The sequence below is a fragment of the Eleutherodactylus coqui genome, chromosome 12, assembly GCF_035609145.1.
Source record: "Eleutherodactylus coqui strain aEleCoq1 chromosome 12, aEleCoq1.hap1, whole genome shotgun sequence".
Classification (NCBI taxonomy): domain Eukaryota; kingdom Metazoa; phylum Chordata; class Amphibia; order Anura; family Eleutherodactylidae; genus Eleutherodactylus; species Eleutherodactylus coqui.
The window spans coordinates 9279221-9292264 of record NC_089848.1 but is presented as its reverse complement, the minus strand read 5'-3'; the positions used below and the strand labels follow the sequence as shown (position 1 = coordinate 9292264).

At 42.1% G+C, this 13044-nt stretch overlaps 1 protein-coding gene across 8 annotated transcripts in view; it reads left to right on the top strand.

The window, feature by feature from the left end:
- The window catches only part of GLI3 (GLI family zinc finger 3), a 244228-nt gene that overhangs the window by 67900 nt on the left and 163284 nt on the right, over positions 1-13044 (top strand). Inside the window, exon 2 of one of the 8 annotated variants that reach the window (XM_066585472.1) lies at positions 3675-3829. The exons of the other annotated variants lie outside the window; for them this stretch is intronic. The gene's annotated coding sequence lies outside the window, so the exon portion shown is untranslated. The remainder of the gene's footprint in view (positions 1-3674; positions 3830-13044) is intronic. 8 annotated transcript variants of the gene reach the window in all.

The window sequence follows — 13044 nt, the reverse complement described above, 5'->3', positions numbered from 1 at the left end:
TTTCCCTCTTCCTGCAAAATGTAATCACTGTCTGCCAAACCATTTTTGTTTTCATCCTACATGGGTGTTTCCACACTTTCGGGACTCTCTATACGTTCAGGGCCTCTCCATGATATGTACTTCCAGCTGTAATACTTTGAATATTTTTACGAATAATATCTTCAGGGATAGGAATCCAATTAGGAAGCAGAAGTGATTGTTACTCAATTTTATTTGTGTTGGTGCAAATAAAGTGACAACAGGTGCATTAGAGAGACAACAGCAGTACAACCCCCAAAAAGAAATGGTTTTGCAGGTGGTGGCCACAGACAATTATTCTCTCCTTATCCTTCCTAACTGAGTTTTTCTGGTGTCCTTGTCATTACCGGTAGCATGAGGTAGTGCCTACAGCCCAGTCAGGTTGTATAGGCAGTCCTGCTCCTCCAGGATGGCATATCTACACATTGTGACAAGACGGTTAGCTGTATCTCCCAGCACAGTCTCAAAAGCATGGAGCAGATATCGGGGCATGGACCATTACAAAAAGAGAACTTGACAAGACCATAGAAGAACAGGAACCCAACATCAGGAGAGATATCTGCTCCTTTGTGCGAGGAGGAACAGAAGAAGCACTGCCAGACCCCTAAAAAATTACCTCCAGGAGGCTACTGATCTGTATGTTTCTGACCCTCTATGGGGGTATCATGAGGACCCGATGTCTTGTAGTGGGACCTGTGCTCATAGCCCAGCTCGATTCACATTCACCCAAGAACACCAGAACCGGTGCACACTGAACACATATGACAGACGTGGAGATGCCATGGTGAATGTTATGCCGCCTGTAACATCATCTGATATGATTGGTTTGGTGATGGGGCAGTGATGGTCTGAGGAGACATCCTTCTAGGGTCGCACAAACATTCATGCGATAGCCAACTGTACCCTTATACTGTTAGGTATTGGGATGAAATCCTCAGAGTCATTGTCAGAGCTTAAACTTGATCAGTGGGCCTTGGGTTCCTTCTAGGGCATGACAGTGACCAACCTCATGTGGTTCATGTGTATAGGCAGTTCCTGGATGGTGAAGGCAGTGATTGCATTGACTAGCCACCAGGAAGCCTTCCCATGTCTTACCATGGGCATCAGCACATGTTGTCAGGAATGCATACAAGCTCGTGGGGGCCATACACACTACTGAGTCACTTTATGGGTTGCTGTAATTAAATTCACGCAAATTGATTTTCTGGGTGATTTGGAATCCAGCTGTCAGTAGATTGATGTTTTTGTTTTTCAATTGATAGGTCATTTTGTTCTCAGCGAATTATATAGTTTATATCAGTAAAGATTTTTAACATGAATCTTCATTCATTAAGATCTGACTTGTGATTTAAGCGTTCACCTCATTTTTTGAGTAGTGTGTGTATATATATATATATATATAGTACACAGAAGTTAATCCAAAAGAAAATCACTTTATTGTTATCAGTTGGACAAATCATGGCATGGAAGAACCTTATGCCCGTAACGTATGGAATCCAGATGTTAGCACAGAAAGAACTGCTACTTTCAGAAAGAACAGATGGGGATGTTGAGAAATGTTAAAAACAACACTGAAAACAAAACCTTTCTCACTATAGAGACTCTTTAAAAAATGTTGTTCTTACCTTTAACAGATGTCATATGGTAACGTCCAAATGTTTAGCTTTTGACCTCTTTATTGTGATTTGACATCTCAAGTTTTGGTCTTGCATAATTTAAATCAAATGTAACATAATGTGGTATCAGAACCGTTTTGATATTGAACTTTACGGTATAGGCTTGAGATGATTGATGAAGTAAAGATGTCTTAGTATTCCCTTTTCCAAACTGTAATATAGAATCATAGAATGGTAGAGATGGAATGGACCTCCAGGGTCATCTCGTCCAACCCCCTGCTCAGTGCAGGATTCACTACATCATGCCAGACAGATATTTCTCCAGTCTCTGTTTGAAGACTTCAATTGAAGGAGAACTCACCACCTCCCGTGGCAGCCTGTTCCACTAATGATATACTAAAGATTTCAATTTAAAATTAATAGTATCTCCCATTGACCCATTGAATTCAATGACCAGTAAAGCTACTGATCTTCTAATAGCAACAATAGAGACATCCAATACCCCGGTACAATCCAGCATGACTTTGTGGTGGTTCCTTAGGCAGAAGATCTTGTTGAATGTGTTTAGCTTGAACAGCTATAAATACAGATTTCTTTATGAAAACTGTCCACACTTGGGAACTTGCCTGGGTACTTGTATATGAAATATCTTAGTAAATCCAATTGAAGGTTCTACTGCAGCTTTTTCTTGATATTAGGAGATGAGATAACTGAATAAATGTATTTTCTTGTAACTTTGGTCAAGAGGGGTGTCGTCTCTCCTTAAGGAGAGCACCCAAAAAGTGTGTGGAGACACCTAGGGGGAGAGTGGGCCAGGGAATGGCATCATCTTTCCCCAAGGAGAGCACCCAGAAGGGGTGTGAGAAGACACTTGAGAGGTGAATGAAGAGACTTATATGGCCATGCATTCTCCTCTGGGTAATTTGTGCAAATAACTTTCAACTTCACACAGGCTTTGAAGAAAAGATACAACTTTGCTTGCGGTTTAGTTGTTTAGTGAAGCAGTGCAATGATATTTAGCCCTATATCTGTGTTGTAGAAAGGCCTGTTGTTCATTCCTCTTCTAGTTCTGGTACATCAGGGGCTGTCAAGAAGAAAAATCCCAGTATCAAAGCCATGAAAGCATTTGGTGACAGATCACTTAGTTTGTAGTGGTTGGTAGCCCCCCTGCTGCCAGCTAGAAGGACAATAAAAGATTATTTTATTGCCCACTCCATGCTCTGCACATGGTTAAATTGATGAACAGTATTTTTGGCCATCCACATAGACCACTGGCCAAAAAATGAAATGCAGCATTTATGTAACATGTTGTCACGATGTGCTGGCCACCACAATATTGCTGTGCAACGTCCGCTACACTAAGATAGGTCAAGGTTGATATTAGTCCAGTTCATGTGGTAGCATTCACTGTTATTCGGAGACAGGGACTGACCAGGTCACATCTTCTGGTGATATGTGGTCTGATTGGTCAGCAGGGAGGTATTGTCTACCTCCAAATAGCACTGTGTTCCAGCCAATCAGCCACTATTATTGTATGCATATTCATGCTCCTCCTCTCAGAGGGCGCCTTTTACCTGTCTGTTTGTGGAGTTCTATTCTGGTCCATATGAATCATTCTGGTGTTTACATCGGCTTTCTTATGCTGTTGTATAATTGTTATTAACATTTGACAAATGTCACCCATTTTCCATCTAAGGGCAGTCTATGTAGCCCTCAGGTTCCTGATGTCGGGTTGCCCTTGTCAGGGCGATCGTTCTGGTTTTAGGCAGGCTTTTTTCCTTATTAGTTAGACAGAATACAAAGTTCTGGAACATGTTGTAGTAAAATTCTGCATTGTGCTGTTCCTCTGTTACTCTTCATGAATGTTCATAAATAAATTGACAACTAGGCGTTACCAGTTTGGGAGTGTCCCAGGACACTCTCACATTGTCCAATCAGTGCTGACAATACCAGACTATGTAGGGATACAGCAAGGGAAATGTTAACACCCAGGGGAATGTCAAGTGGAATGTTAACACCCAGTTTTCAATTTATTCATAGGTATTCAGGAGGAATAACAGAGGAACAGAAAGTTGCGAGGAAAGGTGTTATCTGATGAGGACTACAAGTATTTACTGAAACAGACAAGTCAGGAGATCTGACAGACCCTTTTTAAAGATCCTTCCAAGCACATAAGCACACAGTGCTCCTTGGAGGTAGATATGTCTGCTCCCATTTGCACAGTGTCATATATGCAGTGGCTGCATTGTCAAGCTGCTGCTTTTCTGGGATAGACTCATACGCTGACTTTAGTGGTTGTGATTTAATGATGGAGACGAGTTTCCTTAGTAAACCAAATTTAGAGTACTGGAATGCTTATCTTATATCCAGACCTTGAACATAAAAGGCATTTTATACCAGCAATTGTTCATTTAATGAGCAATTGCAGAGTACAGGACGGCTAAGGGATTGAGCTACACGCACCATTATTGCAAGAAGTATTTCGAAATACCAGAAATAGGACGTAAGCTCTGATCAGGGAGAGTGTGAGCACAATTACCTTCTTTTCAAATCCTTCTGTGACACTGCGGGAGGAAAAAGGACTTTGAAACTTGAAAGGAAAGAGCTTGCTTTCAACCTCAAAAGCTAGGAGGAAAGGGCTCTGAAATTTGCTCAGTATTCCCAATTCACCATTAGCCTGTTTCTTCCTTTAGCCTCAAGGCATTCTCCGCTTTTTGAAAAGATGTTAAGAAATTCAGTCACAATAGAGAGCCTAGTTTTGAACATGTTTCACTCGGTCCATTGAGGTCTGGTCTTCAGCCTTTGTGTGGGGTGAATTGAGCTGAGCAGCTCTCTGGCTGGGGAGAGGTGAATGAGCAGTCTCTGTGCAGTCGCAAATTTGGCAAAGAATAGATTCCCCTACCTCTGTATGATAATATGCATTCCTACACAGCCCCTCTACTGGCAGGGTGTGTTTGCAACTTGAGCTAAGTTAACGCCAAAGTGTTGCCTCACCGCAACGTCTGTCAAGTTTCCCTTAAGTTGCTGTTGACCCTGCATCAAAATGTTGCTGTTGACCTCTCACAAAATAATGCAGTACAACGTATACAAAGCCATTATTTATTTAGCATAAACCAAAATAATAAACTTTCCGCTTACCAGCCCTATTGTGCCAGAAGGGCACTAGTTTGATTTCATGATAGCCAAGTGACCCCCCAAAAAAAAAAAAAAAAACAGGGAAGGATTGTTGGAAGAGGGAGAGTTCACTAGTGGGAACTCCCCGGGAATACTAATGAGCTTGTTAAATTTAGCATGGTACCAAACTCTTAATTCATCTAATGGGGCAGAGAGAGAGAAAGAGGAGTAGAGCCTGCAAAAGGACTGCATTTCTGCACAAGTAGGACATGTCTTTGAAAGAATTAACCCATCCCGAGAGCCACGCTGATTTTCTGTGTGATTGTGAGTATTCTCTATTATTCTGGTCTAGACATTACAAATCCCTGACTATTGGAAAATGATATTGCTTGCCCCATGTATAGATGCTAACCTGTTGCATGCCTACATTCTACTTGATGAAAGACCTCTCCGTACTTGAAGCACCTTGGTAATGATTTGATGCTGCTTATTTAGTGTTGTTACGAGTAAAGGATAGTATGGAGATTGCTCACTAGTAACTTTAGGTAAACTTTTTGTCTAAACTTTATACATTATTTTAACTTTTTTTTAATGTTTCAATAGTTAACAGTCAAATTGCATGAAAAATCCAATGTGGTCTAGAACTTTATTTACAGCTTGAGAAGTTAGTAAATATAATCCATTGTATACATATTGGTGAGAGTTGCACGATGTATCCATTCCTAAGAGCACGTGTGCAGGAAAGTAGGAAATATGTTGCAGAGAAAAAAAAAAGTGAATGTCTTTCTTAAACTGTGAGGCATTCATCTGGGAAGAACATTTTAGCTGATCGGATGTTGCTTTTGCTTCTAAAACTGTCTGCTGAAAAACCTGGACAAGCAGTAACAGTTGTCTTGTGTTTGGCTGTCGAAATCTTTTGGCACTTACTGCCGGAGAAGTGGGCTGTTTGCTTACATTTTTGCAATAGACTCCTACTTGTTGCCATGGCGGACAGTATGTTTCTGTCAATAATTTGGCTTGGCGCAGCCTGTCTACACATCCTCTTAAAAATCTTATTGAACAATTCAGTTCAGCAGAACAAGATTAGGCAGCTTTCGTCTTTGGCCAGCTGAAGTGCCTGCTACACTTACAGCAGGCAGAATTATTGCTGGGGAAGTTTCTTCTCACTGTTAGCATAGAGAGGGAAAAAGTCTTGCAAATCCCTCAGCTATTTGTATTCTGGAGTGCGTGCACTGTCAAGTTTATATCTGTCTCTTTGAAAGGCAACTGTGTGATGTGGGGCAGGAGGTAAACTCTTAACATAATGTTTGCCTGATGGAATTTGGTGTCAGTCTGAGGAAGTAGAAGCCTACAGAACAGGGAAGCTAAACAAATTTATTCTTTCGTCTTCTTTTTTGCAGTTTTCTTTATGAAAAAATTTTGGTAAAATTTGGCATGTTTTTTCAACACATTTAAGGATGATTCCTGAATTACTCTGCTTTTTAATTGCATGAATAGGTTAGAATTTATATAGGAAATTACAGTAGCACTAAAGTTTATTTCTATTTTGCAGAAGTTTAGAATGCACTACATGTTTGTGTGAGATTTGGCAGACTGATCACCGGCATTATATGTTTTCTTAATAGAACGAATGATGAACAAACTTGGGTGGCAGCATGATGTACAGATGTGCTTGAAAGAATGATGTACAATGTTGCATTGTACATTTCCCTGGATTACATTAACAGTATTAATAGTATCACATGGTGTTTCCAATCACTCGCAGCTTGTTCATGATACACTTTATAGAAATAGGATCAGTTTTATCTGTTACTAGCTGATATACCCGCTTCGCCCGAGTTAATTTGGTACTGGTGTTTATCTGGTGTTCACACAGAAATCTTATGAAGTCGTGGTTGCTTTAGAGATACCGGAAAAACATATGTTCACCATTTTGCGTAGTTCTCTGTGTTACCCAGGAAACACCATGGGAGGTAACCATGCGACGTTTCCTTTATATAAAATGACATCAGGAAGTGAGAGAATTAGATTCCATACGTAAAATGTGGACGCTAATTCTTTTGCGCTTAGAATTGAACAATCGAGGTGGGACCCATTAGCTTTTCCTATTTATGACATAATCAATGCTCGTGCCAAATTTCACATTTCTATGACACCGGAAAGTGAGAAAATTAAATTCCGCACGTAAAATTTGGACGCTAATTCTTTTGCGCATAGAATTGAATAATGGAGTTGGGACCCATTAGCTTTTCCTATTTATGACATAATCAATGCTCGTGCCAAATTTCACGTTTCTATGACACCGGAAAGTGAGAAAAATACATTCCGTATGTAACATTTGGACGCTAATTCTTTTGCGCATAGAATTGAATAATCGAGTTGGGACCCATTAGCTTTTCTTATTTATGACATAATCAATGCTCCTGCCAAATTTCACGTTTCTACGACACTGAAAAGTGAGAAAAATACATTCCGTACGTAAAAGTTTGACGCTAATTATTTTGCGCATAGAATTGAATAATCGAGTTGGGACCCATTAGCTTTTCCTATTTATGACATAATCAATGCTCGTGCCAAATTTCCTGTTTCTATGACACCGGAAAGTGAGAGATTTAGATTATGTACGTTAAATTTTGACGCCAATTCTTTTGCGCTAGAATTGAATAATCGAGTTGGGACCCAATTACTTTTCCTATTTCAGCGAGTCAGTCAGTGAGTCAGTGAGTCAGTGAGTCAGTCAGTCAGTCAGTGAGTCAGTCAGTGAGTCAGTCAGTGAGTCAGTCAGTCAGTCAGTCAGTGAGTCAGTCAGTCAGTCAGTCAGTCAGTCAGTCAGTGAGTCAGTGAGTCAGTCAGTCAGTCAGTCAGTGAGTCAGTCAGTCAGTCAGTCAGTCAGTGAGTCAGTCAGTCAGTGAGTCAGTGAGTCAGTCAGTGAGTCAGTGAGTCAGTCAGTGAGTCAGTCAGTCAGTCAGTGAGTCAGTCAGTGAGTCAGTCAGTCAGTCAGTCAGTCAGTGAGTGAGTCAGTCAGTCAGTCAGTGAGTCAGTCAGTGAGTCAGTGAGTCAGTCAGTGAGTCAGTGAGTCAGTGAGTCAGTCAGTCAGTGAGTCAGTCAGTGAGTCAGTGAGTCAGTGAGTCAGTCAGTCAGTGAGTCAGTCAGTCAGTGAGTCAGTCAGTCAGTCAGTCAGTGAGTCAGTCAGTCAGTCAGTCAGTCAGTCAGTGAGTCAGTGAGTCAGTCAGTCAGTCAGTGAGTCAGTCAGTGAGTCAGTCAGTCAGTCAGTCAGTCAGTCAGTCAGTCAGTGAGTCAGTCAGTGAGTCAGTCAGTCAGTCAGTCAGTCAGTCAGTCAGTCAGTGAGTCAGTCAGTGAGTCAGTCAGTCAGTGAGTCAGTCAGTCAGTCAGTGAGTCAGTCAGTCAGTGAGGGCTTCCAGCTTTATATATATATAGATATGCATCTTTGCCAAGAGTTTAAAGTCTTGATTGTTAACGGTAAATTTACAAACTAACTGAAAAGATGTGGATTCCAAACACTCCAGAAAGTGCTGATAATAATGTAGCACCCAGTAAGACATGAGTGTATCCAAGTTATATCAGCTATGACTGGACACATCTTGTCATGTGGCCTGAAATGATTGAGCTGGGTCTTAAAGGCAAATTGTCTTCCGAAAATGACTAACTGTTTAAATTAAGTTTTTATCTAAGCCTAAGCCTTTTTTTTAACTTTTTGGTGACTTCTTAAAAATTTTTCATGCCACTATGTATATTTTTAAAAATCCAAATCTCTTGCACTTTTGGCTCTGCCCACCAAGCCTAATAAGGGGCAAATACAGTACTTCAGAAATGTTAACCTTAGGACGGCTTTACACAGGCATTTTTGCCTACACCTCAGCACGACATATTTGTATAAGGCTTTTTTGCGCCCCTACTGGCGCATTTCATTGCACTTTTTGCGCACACAGATCAGGGTCATTTGCATGCGGCAGACAAACACGCCCCAATTTTAATGGCTATTTGGCTTAATGAGTTCCGGATGTGTTATTTTTCTCAAGGAATTGTGCAGTATTTCATGCATACCCTTGCACGCTCATTTTTGCACCCCCCATAGACTTCTATGCGGGCCTTTGGTGCATAGAAGTGCAAAAGGATAGAGAAGGTTCTATTTTTTTGTGAGCATGAGAAATGACCACGCAAAAACAGGAAATGAGAATGAAACCATTGACATTAAAGGGGTTGTCCCGCGGCAGCAAGTGGGTCTATACACTTCTGTATGGCCATATTAATGCACTTTGTAATGTACATCGTGCATTAATTATGAGCCATACAGAAGTTATTCACTTACCTGCTCCGTTGCTAGCGTCCTCGTCTCCATGGAGCCGTCTAATTTTCAGCATCTAATCGCCGGATTAGACGCGCTTGCGCAGTCCGGTCTTCTTCTTTTCTCAATGGGGCCGCTCGTGCCGGAGAGCGGCTCCGTGTAGCTCCGCCCCGTCACGTGCCGATTCCAGCCAATCAGGAGGCTGGAATCGGCAATGGACCGCACAGAAGCCCTGCGGTCCACCGAGGGAGAAGATCCCGGCGGCCATCTTCGCAAGGTAAGTAAGAAGTCACCGGAGCGCGGGGATTCAGGTAAGCGCTGTGCGGATTTTTTTTTAGGTCCCTGCATCGGGTTTGTCTCGCGCCGAACGGGGGGGCTGTTGAAAAAAAAAAAAACCCGTTTCGGCGCGGGACAACCCCTTTAAGGGGTTCTTTTCTCTGTGTTTTGCGCTTGAAAAAATGTGGTAAAATACACCCGTGTGAAGCCGGCCTTACAGCCCTGTGTACGGTATATGGTGGACTCTGCAGTTAGTTCATTTACTTATGATGGAGGTCATGTAGCCATTTTGGATAGAGTTGAAAAGCTGCCAAAATATATTATATAGCGTATATTGCAGATATCATGAGCTATAGCTGCATTCACAGTTCTGTGGGTTTCTGAGCTGAGATATTCCAGCATTCCATGTTAGTGCAATAGGGAAAATTTACTTAGGCCAGCATTTTATATACCAGTCTAAATAGGGAGTGCCCTGAAGTGAAGTGTGCCAAACTTATTAAAGGGGTTGTCCGAGATGTTTTTTTTTCTCAGAAATATGTTCTCCATGAAACAACAGATATATACGCCTTTATCCCGGCTTCCTGCATCTCCCGCACTACTGCTGCATTCCCAGTGCTTTTTTACAGGCTGCAGTCCACCTCTGTATGGGACGTCACAGGCTGCTGCAGCCAATGACAGAGCTCAGCGATCGAGTACTGAGCTCTGTTATTGGCGGCAGCAACTTGTGATGTCCAGTAAACAGGCTGCTGCAGCCAGTATACGTGACATCACAGAGGAGACCAGGAGTGGCAGTGCTGCACACAGTGAAGAGCTGGGGGAGGTGAGTATATGCCTATTTGCTATGTTGTTGCTTGGAGAGCATGTTTTTTTTTTTAAAAAAAACATCTCAGACAACTCCTTTAGACCGCCTGCGGATGGCCGGGCCAGATCATGCTGCATGGATTCTCGCAGTGGAATGCGGTCCCGTGCCCCTGCAGAGGCCTGCGGCTTACTCGCTCCCGGCACTTGCGCAGAAAGGAGCAGGCCCGTCACCACTGACATTTCTGTGCGGGCCTCTGTGAGACCTGCACCGAAATAGAACATGCCGCGACTTGTTTTCCGCGTGTTTTTTCGCGCACACTTATCACGGCCATCTGTATAGGATTGCGTTATCTAATGCAATCCTATGCAAGCGGACATGGGCAGAAATTCTGCGGGAATTTCCGCTTGTGTGCAGGGGGCCTTAAAGGGGTTGTCCCATGAAAGCAAGTGGGGTTATACACTTCTGTATGGCCATATTAATGCACTTTGTAATATACATCGTGCATTAAATATGAGCCATACAGAAGTTATTCACTTACCCCCTCCGGTGTTGGCGTCCCAATCTCAATGGCGCCGACCGAAGCCTTCTTCTCCCTCGATTAGACGCGCTTGTGCAGTCTGCTCTTCTGTTCTTCTGTTCTGTTGAATGGGGCCGCTCCGGCGTGCTCATGCCGCACAGGTCTTCTGCGCATGCGCAGAAGACCCGTGCGGTGCGAGCACGCCAGAGGGGCCCCATTCAACAGAACAGAAGAGCAGACTGCGCAAGCGCGTCTAATCGAGGGAGAAGAAGGCTTCTGTCGGCGCCATGGAGACGGGGACGCCAACACCGGAGCAGCTAAGTGAATAACTTCTGTATGGCTCATAATTAATGCACAATGTACATTACAAAGTTCATTAATATGGCCATACAGAAGTGTATAACCCTACTTGCTTTCGTGGGACAACCCCTTTAAGAAGCTCTGGCCTGCTAATAAATGTGATGCATCTCTGTGCACCAAAATATGAAATCTACATCAGTTATGAGCGGGTGTAGATTTCCACTATAATTTCAAACAGTTTTTAGTATCTTTTATAGTAGAGTTGATGGGCTGCAGGATGCCAGGCTCCTTTGCTAAGTCCCACCCACTTTTAGAAAGTGTCTAAAAAAGATTCAAAAGTTACAAATTTTGTGCAAATGTAACTTTTGCTAAAATGTATGACTTTTAAGCCTGTAATTCCGGCACAGGTAGTTTAATAAATTCTCCTCAATGTCTGCACACAGCTTGCTCTGGTGATTTGTATTTTGGGGAAGTATCCTCTGTAATTTACAGCATCCTGATGTAGGGAAAAGTATCATTCCCCCTTCGCTACTGGAGCTCAGCTAATTTTTTAGGGTTGTGTTTGACAACAACCTTGTCGTCTGTTACCAATGACGACCTAGAGAAATATTAATGCTGTTTCGGGATTTCATGCATTTGCTTAAGACTTAGGTAGCATCGTATAGTTTTCCACATGCATGATAAAGTTGGGCTAAACTCAAGACACAATTTTGACATAAATTGAGAGTTGGTTTTGGAATGTAACAAAGTTCCATATACAAGTTATCACATATCAAATTTAATAAAGTCAGCTATTGAAAAGTTTAAAGGATCATCAAGCCTGCACGGGCACAAAGTTTAAAGGATCATCAAGCGTGCACGGGCACAAAGTTTAAAGGATCATCAAGCGTGCACGGGCACAAAGTTTAAAGCCCCATCAAAAAGGTTAACTCCTAAAAATTTCGTCCTCATTAAAAGTGAACCTTGGCTTACAGAATGTGATATTTTCATGACATACACAACCTCTTAAACGCTAACATGGCATGTTAAACCTTACCATTTTTGGGATATTAAATGTTTTCACTATTTGAAAACATGTGTTAGCATTGTAAGTCTAATTTAAGAGAAGTTTAGCGCAGCCAAATACATCAACTTAATTGCTAAAATGAGTCCAAGTATAGCTGTTAATTTCAGAGGAAACCTGGATTTCATTTCCATGATTTCAGTCACAATTAGGGGATGTTATTTGTGATGTTATGATAAAATAGAACAGGACTTAATTACGTCTTTCAATCAATGCTCTCAACATGAATTAATCACAGTTTATTGAATCATGGCTTTTAAGAAAAACAGTCTTGAAAGGCATTTTTGGTTTAGATTTTGGGTTAGAATTTAGGCTATGACAAGTAAAACTATAATAAACATATAAAACCCCTTCACTCGACAGTAGAAAATAAAAAAAACTTTTTTTTAAACACAAAGCCAAAAGCTCTTCAATTCCAAGGCCCCTATAATATTACTTCATGCACAGTGCATCATGGTCATAGAAAAACGAAATATATCCAAATACCTTCCCTATTAATGTTTCCATGTTAACTAGCGGCAGTAACAGTAGCAATTAGTATGGAGATAATTTGGACAGAAATAAAATAATGGGGCACATACCTGTAGACCAATGTATTTCCTCCAAGCTACAGGAAAGTCTTACTGTGCTTGTTATTACATTGAAAAATTTGGCACGTTGGACTAGCGCCATATTTATACATTTCCTCTTCTTCTTGAATGTGACCCTGTACCTCATTTTATGTGGCCCATCGACCGTGTAACAAGCTACAAGGCATTCTTCTCACCCAACCTACAGCTGCGGTCGGTGGCAGTGCGGAGTCTGTGACCACTGACTTCCCACCACCACCATCTGTGTGTGCCATCTGGTATGCAGCACAGACACTGGAGGGAAAGGTCAGCAGTCACAGACTAAGTAGCGGCTGCCGCCAGACCAGGGCTGCAGGCTGGGTGAGTGGAATGCCCGTAGAAAGCTGCCCAGCCAGAGGCCGATGGGGCCACCAATATAGGAGACACTTACTGTTGGGGTCACTTTGGAGGGGGTGGTCACTAT